Source organism: Triticum urartu, chromosome 5A (assembly GCF_056163025.1).
Source record: "Triticum urartu cultivar PI428250 chromosome 5A, HENAU_Tu73, whole genome shotgun sequence".
NCBI classification, from domain to species: domain Eukaryota; kingdom Viridiplantae; phylum Streptophyta; class Magnoliopsida; order Poales; family Poaceae; genus Triticum; species Triticum urartu.
Window position 1 is genome coordinate 254,637,939 of NC_141877.1, and position 10,054 is coordinate 254,647,992.

The following is a 10,054-nucleotide window of genomic DNA, read 5'->3' on the forward strand; positions in this document are numbered from 1 at the left end:
CAGCTGTCCCAAAATATCTATCCACCAAACGGTCATATCATTGAAGGGCATTTATGTCTTATCATGTCGGGCTGCTACCTAGGTTATAAATAGCCGCCCCCTACAACCACTAGCTGGTTGGCTGCTCCAAGAGAAACTGACACTTGTCATTTGAGAGCAACCCATCCTCTGAGGACTTTGAGTGAAAATCATCAAGTGAGGAAAAACCCAAACACCTACAAACCCCAAGTGATTGAGCATCACTAAAGAGATTGATCCTGCATGGATCCGATGCTTGTTACCTTTGAACACTGTGCTTCTTCCAGACGGTTAGACGTCATGGTCTAGAGCATCCAAGAGGAATTGTGGATCGCCGAGTGACCAAGTTTGTGAAGGTTCGGAAGTCACCTGAAGACTTACCATGAGTGATTGGACGAGGTCTGTGTGACCTCAGTTCAAGGAGAATACAGTGAGGACTGGGTGTCCTGAGCTGCGTGATCAGGACTGGGTGTCCGGGACTAGGTGTCCTCGAGTTTAAATACTCAGCCGCTCCAACCAGACGTACAACTGAGACAGCAGTTGGAACTAGTCTACCAAATCATTGTCTTCACCAAGCTTACTAGTTCTATTTCCTCAACTCTTTCATTTCCTCATAACTGTGTTGTGTGCTTGTTCATATCTGTGTTTGAAGACGTTGACTGAAGACTTTCTCAATTTCCTCAGTTCAATTTCTTTAGTCTGTTTGTCTTCATCCTGTGTTATCGTGTGCTTACGCTACCTGTACTCTATGCCTGTCTTCATTTCATCATGATGACCATGCCTGTATTCTGTTATGTTTACTTTTGAGTACTTAATCCGCTGCTAGTAGTTCTTCGCTAAGGAATTTCCTCACCGACAAATTCCTCAGTGAAGAATTTCATAAAAATCCCTATTCACCCCCCTCTAGTCTATATAACGCACTTTCACTACATATAACTAAAGCATTTCTAGACTTGACATCGACCAGTTTGGCTTAATGAACCTACAGGCAGTCCGGCTCTGATGCCAACGCTGTCAGGACCCCAATTCTAAGTCACACCGATCTAGCCTGTAAAACCTCATATCACTTTGTGGCCTCACGAATGGTATTCCCACGGGTGTCGCCTTACCATGGCCCGGGACCGTTTGCGCCTTTTGGCTCACGTATATGATAGTGTCGCTAGCATCCATATGATAGAGAACCCGGGCCGACATGACTAGTCATGAACCCAAAGTGGCACTAACTTACGGGGACAGGCATACATGAATCAACATCGAGCATGTCGGTCAACAGCGTATGAATTCAGGCTGTAGCAACTAGGCTAACAGGACTCCGGGAACCCGGGCTGTAGCAGGCTAGCAGGACTTCGGATGTCTCCGCTTGACATTTCCCCGAAGGGATAGACACAGGAACGAAGTGAATCACATGACGGCCAGTCTAAGTGTTCCGGAGCAGTAGTGCTGGGCTAGCACGAGTCTGGTAAACTGGGATGTAGCGGACTACCAAGGCTCAGTGGAAGCACCAGGCTACATTTCCCCATAAGAGAGGCTACCAAGGATAAACAACTAGATTGTCGGGTCCCACACATACCAAGCATTTCAAACATACACACAATATGCTCAATATGTGTAAATACAACATGGCATCACAACAAAACTCTACAACTCAAAGTACTTTATTTAGAAGGCTCCAGAGAGCCATACATAATATGTTCATACAGGTAGGGGTCACATGACCCAACACTCAAGTCATACAAACATACAAGCAGATGCGGAAGCAAACTTGTTTTAGTACATACAACTAGAAAGCAAGAAGGCTTGACGAAGCCTATCTATCTACAAGGCCCTTCACGGATCAGAATCACCACCTAGGTGGCAAGTCACTCATCAACGTCGAGATCTACATAGAACCCATTAGAGGGGGCGGTGTTCTCTTCTGCAATATTAATTAACCAAACCTGAGTACAAAGGTACTCAGCAAGACTTACATGAGATCCTACATACATGCAACATTCTCAAGAAGGATAGTGGGGTTATTGTAGCAAGTCAGCTTTAACTCTTGGCTAAGCTATCCTACGAGAAAGCAACTTGTAAATGTTTTGCGCACATGAGTCCACTACTCACCACAAAAATACACTACCGTGGATCCTCCTCCGTCATCCTACGAAAGGGCCATCCAAGGCACTCACACTTGTCATGAGGCTTTTAGGAGTATCCATTTACTTTTCTATGAACTGTATAGGCAACCAAGTAGTCCTTTACCGCGGACGCGGCTATTCGAATAGATGATGGTAATCCTGCAGGGGTGTACTTCTTCACACACGTTCTCACCACTTACCGCCATTTACACGACATGTACTCGGCAACCTTCAAGCGGAAGCCCAACGAGGGTGTCGGCCATGGCCTACATAAACACTCAAGTCTCTAGTCGAGGTTTATCGCCTATTCAGGTTCCATCCGCAGGGATTCCGACTGAGGTTTCTACATACGGCCCTGAACGATGTGTACAGGGTTCCCGAGACACCAAACGGGTGACTCGATACACCGTGCCACGGTGTATCTACCGCATCATAGGCCACCCCTAGGGTCAGCATTACGCACGACCTCCAACACATATCCTATAAACACCAGAAACTAGTTGCTACTCCTGGACTGAGGACTAGGGTGGTTAAGAAGCCGAGAGGATCCATTTGTTTCGGGCCCAGTGCATGGTAGTAACTGGTTCTTAAATCACACATACAGATCTCGGTGCTTAAGGACGGTTCCAATGAAACAACCCACCATGTACTCCTACATGGCCTCTCATCGCTACCTTTACCAAATCGCGTTCAACACATCACTCACATTACCGACATATTCATTTCACTCTAGCCCATCACCCAGATGAACCAGACCTGACACGACTCTAAGCATAGCAGGCATAGCAAGGTAGGAAACACAGACATGGCTCAATCAACTCCTACACATGCTAGTGGGTTTCATCTAGTTACTGTGGTGATGACAGGTCATGCAGAGGAAATGGGTACAACTACCGCAACACACAACAGTTTGAAACATTGTTGTCTTAAATGCAGTAAATGAGAGCAGGAGTGAGACCATGGGATTGTATCGATATGATCAATGGGGTTGCTTGCCTGGCAGATCGGCAGACTGGTACTGTTCTTCGCTTGGGTACTCCGGGTAATCCTCCAGGACAGAACCTACCGTAGAGAGCACCGGTAACACAATCAATAGCAAACAATATGCAACAATATGATGCATGCATGTGACATGGCAAAATGAGTGTGTTGGACTAATGCATCTACAACCAGATGGGTTTGAGCCATTTTGAACCAAAGATTCAAAGTTCAAACTCATTTGTGATCTTAAATAGTGCTTTATCATGTTCTGCACTAAACAGCAAGTTAACTTGTTTAAACATGCATGAAACTAGTACAGATGCATAGATTGGATTGTTCTGATCATTTTTCATATATAACACTTTGCATTTGAAGCTACAGATTATTTTCTCTGATTTTTAGAAGTTAGCACTATTTTCTAGAATTTCCTGAATAAGAATAAATCCAGAAAAAGCATTACTACATCAGCATTCTGTCACTGTGACATCACCAGTCAACAGGGCCGGTCCATTTCCAACTGACTAGTGGGTCCTGCGTGTTAGTGGTTAATTAAACTAACTAAATTTATTTAACCCTAACTTAGTTTAATTAGCACGGCGGGCCCCCACCTACCATTTACCCAGGGGGGTCAAACTGGGGTCAACCCGGGTCAAACTCGCCGGAGTTGAACCGGGGCTCGTCGCCGGCAAGGCCAGGGACGGCGGACAGGTGCGGGTTTCCTCCTCCGGCGACCAAATGGATGGCGGAGGGCATCTACGTGACGCGGGGAGTGAGCCACGTTGATGGGTGGTGGCGGTGGAGCTCTGGGTCACCGAAAACGACGCCGGCGATGACCTTGGCGGACGCCGGAGCTCGGGTGAGCTCGGGCTCCTCGCTAGGGGGCATGGCGAGGTGCGTGGATTGGCGCTATAGGCTCCTGGGGATGCGGTGAGTGCGGTGGCGTGCTCGGTTTCGAGCCAACATGGCTGTGGCCACGACGGCGATAAGCAGAGGCGGCGGCGGATGCAGACAAGCTTGATGCGATCGCTATGGTGCTCGAGAGCGAGAATAGGAAGGGGGAGGAGGTAGCTGGGCTCATGGTGGTCACAGAAGTGCAGACGGCGAGGTCGGGGAGGAACCGGAGTGGTCAGGGCGTCGAGGGGGAACTCCGGCGATGATCAGCGAAGACGAGGCTGTTGCGGTGGCTCCAGGGCAGGTGAGCGCTCGGGGCTCGGTCTGCTCGACGGAGAGGAGGACGGCGAAGCTGCTGGATACGGTGGGGCGACGAGGAGGCGACGGTGGGCGCATCTACATCGGCGGTGCGGCTGCAGCTGCGTTGGCCATGGTGGGAGAGGGCGAGGGAGAGGTGCAGGGGGGCGAATGGGGTGTTGGTGAAGTCGGGGCGGCACCGAGAAGGCGTTTCGAGGCGTCACCGTGCTATCCAGGCGTTGCAGACAAACAGGGAGCTGCGTGCCGAGCTCGGCGGCGTCGCGGTGTCCCTCCTCTGCCTACTGGCAGAGGTAGATGATGACTGGTACGGGCTAGATGGGCTGGGCCAGACAGGTAAGTGGCCTCTGGCCTTCTCTCTCTCTCTCTCTCTCTCTCTTCTACTTATTCCAGTTTTCTATTTTCTGCAATGTTTTTGGCTTTACTAAAAATACTAAAACGTTTCCAAAAATCCTGAAAATAATTGTTGGCTCTGTTAGGTTTATTCCTAACAGCCCTCACTTAAGTTTAGAATTAATTGAGCACTTAAAATAATATATGGTATTTAAATGCACAATTGCAAATAGCATCTGATTTAATTCAGTGACCATAGGTGTCCTAGAAAAATGTGAACCAATTTTGGCAGAGGTTCCAAACCAAGATAAAATTGATGGACATTTTTGATGGGAATTTCGGGTTCATTGAGAAAATTACATAGTAATCCTCGTTGGTTTAGGTGGTGCTGGGGGGTTAGTTCATCCCCATTTCAAGTTTCTGGGAAAAATTTAGACATGATGCATCACTCTAATGCAACACTGACTAGGGTTGTGACAATATCATTGGAAGCTCCTTTCACATACGAATTTGACCGTATGCTTTTTGTAAGTTGCATGTCATGTATTATTTGTCACAACCCTAGAGTTTGCTTGTAACTAGTGGCTTTGCATCCATGCATCATGTCTAGTTAAATTTGAAACTTGAAATGGGGATGTTGAAACCCTAGCACCAAATGAATTCAACTAGGTTCAAATAAAAATATTTCAATGAACCCAAAATGCCCTTCAGAAAAGTTCATCATTTTTGAATTGGCTAAAAACCTCTGCCAAAAATGGTGCACATATTTCTAGGACATCCTGGATTTTTTAATTAATCCATATTATATTTGAATTGGAGCAAATAAAATCTATAAATAATTTTATAGCTCGAATTTTTTTGAAAATAATTGTGGGTCTCCGGAATAACTCAGTTAACATCCACAATAATTTTCAACATTTATAAAAATGGATTAGTGCCTAAACTAAATCAGAACATAGAAAACAAAATAGAAAAATAAAACAAAAAACAGAAATAGAGCAGAGAGAGAAACCCACCTGACTTACCTAGCAGCCCACTGGCAGGCCCAACACTGTGCTGGCCCAGTGGCAGTCATCCCCTTCCTCTGGACAGAAGGACATTGGGCGCGTGACTGACGCGTGCGCAGCCACCGCACGCCACCTCCTGCTTGTCCCCGACCGCCTGGAGCTGGCTAGGGACGCCACACACGTCGCCAAGCCCCACCTTCTCACTCTCATCCCCATTCCCCGCCTCTCTATCACTCCGCATCTCGGAGCCGAACACGTCCGTCGCCACCGCTCACTGCCACCGTGCTCACAGCCCGTCCCTCGACCAACTGCCATGACCATCGGATCCGCCTCATCGTCTGCATCATCCCAGACAAGCCACGCATCCTCGAGCGCCCTACAATGTCACCACCATCGCCGTCTTCATCCTCAGCCGCCGCAGTTCGTCTCCGTTGATCCGCTTCGACCCAAGCGCCCCCGAGCCCACTGACCTTCCCAACGGACTCGCGGTGAGCCCCCGTTCGAAACCCCCCTTGCCGCGTCCCCTAGCTAGCTTAGCCACCAGAGCCGAGAGCTCTCGAACTCCAGCAATGTTGCTATCGCGACACTAGCTGCTTCCACTCACATTCAAGTGTGTCATCGCACTCACCGTGCTCCCAGGAGCCGAGAACGGCCACCATCTCTTCCTCCCGTACACCACAACACCGTCCCGGCCAACTCCATGCGGCTGCCGCCGTGGATGTGCTCATCACCGTCAGCTCCGGTGACTACGCGACCAACCAGTGGCACCGTTGGACGCGGCGCATCCCCAGGGTCCCGTAGAATCCACCCGCGCGACGAATGGTCGTCGGAACAGAGATTCCGACATGCCTCCGCCGTCGGTTGAGCTCACCAGCGGCCTAATACCGGCCGGCTGACTTGTCAAATTAGCCTAAAATTAATTAGGTCACTACCTACCCTCGCTAGTCACTGACATATATGGGCCCCACGCCCTAACTAACTTCAGTTAAGTTTAGTTAACCTAGTTTAATCCCTGTGTCATTGACGTGCGGGGCCCACTGTCAGGTTTGACTTGGACCAGCCCCTTTGACCTACTAATGTCATGCTTACACAATGCTGATGGAGTTAATCATTTTCTAGATTAAAAATAATCCAGGAAATTCTAGAAATTAGCTCAAACTACAAAAAATCATATAAAATCAACCGTAACTCTAAATGAAATAATTTATATATGAAAAATGATCAAAAAATCCAATCTATCCAACGGCACTAATTTCATGCATGATTGAACAATTTAAAGCTACTATATATGGCAACTTGAACAGATGTCATTTGAAATGTCACATGTGGAGTTTGAATTTGAACCTTTGGTTCAAACCAACTTCATTTAAATTGTTGCTAGTTTCATTAGCTCAAATCACAGCATGTTGCCATAACATGATCATGCATCATATAGTTGCATTGCATTGATTGTATTTCCTCTCTGTTGCCGGTATTTGTCCCCCCTCAGTAGGAGTGGTTGCGACGATGAGATCGATGACACGATGAAGAGCTATTGCTATCTTCAGAAGTGCCAGGCAAGCAGAACCCCCCTTGATCATTCTGATATAATCCCGCTCTCTTGCTCCTGCTCTCTTTTACTGCATTAGGACAACAATGATTCATCTGTTACATGTTGTGGTACTTGAACCCCTTTCCTCTGCATGACCTGTCATCGCCACAGTAAATAGATGAAACCCACTAGCATGAGTAGGAGTTGTTTGAGCCCTGATGTGCCTACTCATTCATGCTTGTTGTCATGCCTGCTACTGCATAGAGTTCAGTCGGGCCTGATTCATCGGGGATGAATTGGAGGTGTGTGAACATGTCCTTGTAAGTGCATCTTGTGCCACCCCTAGTTGGTTTTGGAGTATTGACGACAAACCTAGTTGAGGGACTAATGTGTTTGTGAGAATTGCAGGATAACACAGGCAGAAGTCCCTCATTGATTCAATTTTCCTACCAGAGATGACCCCTAAAAATGTATGAGGACATTGAAGTCAAAGGTGGTATGTGAAGACATTCACATTGAAGATATGACAAGAGAATACATCGCATGAAGACTTTGGAGCGCGAAGACTTAGATCTTTCGTAGTTCTTTTTCTTCTTTGTTGAGTCATAGGAACCACTGTACTGTTAAGTGGGGTCCAAGAGAACCCGTCAGAATGACTGATGTGATGCTTAACCAAAATCCTATGTCTTCGAGTGAAGACTACGAGAGCGAATCTTGTCCAGAGTTGGACAACTCAGCTTTGCTTGTAGCCCAAGTAAGGTTGCCGTGTGAGTTTGAAATCTGACCGTTGGAACACGTGTCAGTTCCTTAGTGACCCAGGGTCATTTCGGACAAATCAGGTCGGGTTGCCTAGTGGCTATAAATAGCCCACCCCCTACAACCATAAACGGTTGGCTGCTCAGAGTTAAAGTACGGTTGTTGTCGTTTGAGAGCAACCCACCTCGAAGCCTTTGAGAGAGAATTCCTTGCGAGGATAAAGCCCTAACCACCCAGAGCCAAAGAGTGTCAGGCATCACTTAAGTCGTCTTGTCTATATGATCTGAAGACTTATTACACTTGAGGACTATGAATCCTCCAGCCGGTTAGGCGTCACGTTCTGAGCATCCAAGAGTCATTGTGGATCGCCGGTGAACGAAGTCTGTGAAGGTTTGGAAGTCTACCTTGAAGACTTACCAGAGTGATTGGGCGAGGTCTGCGTGACCTTAGCTCAAGGGGAATACGGTGAGGACTAAGGGTTCTGAGCTGCATGTTCAGGACTGGGTGTCCGGGACTGTGTGTCCTCAGGTTTAAATACCTAGCCGCCCTAACCAGACATACAGTTGTCACCACAACTGGAACTGGTCCAACAAATCATTGTCTTCAATGAGTCACTGGTTTCATCCTTCCCTTCCTTTACTTACTATTGGTCCTTGTGAAGTCATTGCATGATTGTATTATCTTTTGTCTTCACTGAGTGACTGCTTGTTCTGATTGGCTTCACAATATCTTCCTACCTGATCCTTACTGCCTAGCTGCTATTAGTCATTGTGCTTTCACTTCTTTGGTTACTTGACTAAGGTTGCCTAGTGTAGTCTACCTTCTGCTGTGTGGTAATAGGTTTACTTCTATCGTTTGTCTTCGAAAATTCCATGATTTGAAGACTTTCATAAAAATCTCCTATTCACCCCACCTCTAGTCGATCACTAGAACTTTCAATTGGTATCAGAGCAAGGTACTCCCTTGTTCTTTGTGATTCGGTTTAACCACCTGGAGTTTAGCTATGTCGACTGCAGGGATAATTAAAGTCTCCGCTGTGTGCCTCATCTTTGATGGAACTGAATATCCCTACTGGAAGAATAAGATGCGCATGCATCTTGAAGCCATTGATGTCGACCTATGGTATGTCGTCAAGAACGGCGTTCCCAAGGCTGGAGAAGGTGTCACTGCTGCTGATGTCAAGAAGTTCGTTCAACTGGACTCTACTGCCAAGAATATCATCTGTGGTCATCTGACCAAAGGACAGTATGGCCGTGTGAGTGTGTTGGAGACTTCCAAGCTAGTCTGGGACTGGCTCTCCAAGGTCAACGAAGGCGTCTCCACCCAGAGAGATCAGAGAATCAGTGTCCTTCGCAACCTCTTCAACCGCTTCAAGAGAAATGACAATGAGAATGTCCAGCTCACGTTTGATCGACTCACTGACATCACAAATGAGCTTCAAGCCCTCGGCGCCACAGAGATCACCAAGCATGAAGTCGTCAAGACACTCCTAAGATCACTCGACAGTTCGTTTGACACTCTAGCCCTGATGATTCAAGAACGCCCTGATTTCAAGACACTCGATCCGTCTGACATACTTGAGAGGCTCAACACACACGAGTTTCAGCTTTCTGAGAAAAGAGACATCTACGGTCCCAGCTATGGGCGAACTCGTGCCTTGAAGGCAAAAGCTTTCTCCTCATCTGAAGAAGAATCTGACAACAGTTCTGATGATCCTGAAGACATTGGAAAGGAGCTTGCTATGCCTGTGAAGAAGCTGCAAAAATTCACCAAGAAGAAAGGGTTCAGAAAGTCTTCACGATCAAGCTCAAGGAATGATGAAGCTTCTACTCATGACTACAAGAAGAGAACATGTCACAAGTGCAAGAAACCTGGCCACTACATCTCTGAGTGTCCACAGTGGGACAATGAGAACAACAAGAAGAAGAAGAGCAAAGAGTATGATTCTGACGACAAGAAGAAGAAGAAATACTCAAAGTCTTCTTCCAAGTCTTCCTCAAAGTCTCCATCACACAAGAAGAGCTCATCTGGCAAGGCACGTGCATTTGTTGGCAAGGAAATGGATTCTGAGGAGGAGTCTGCTTCTGAGGAGGCGGAGGTGGAGT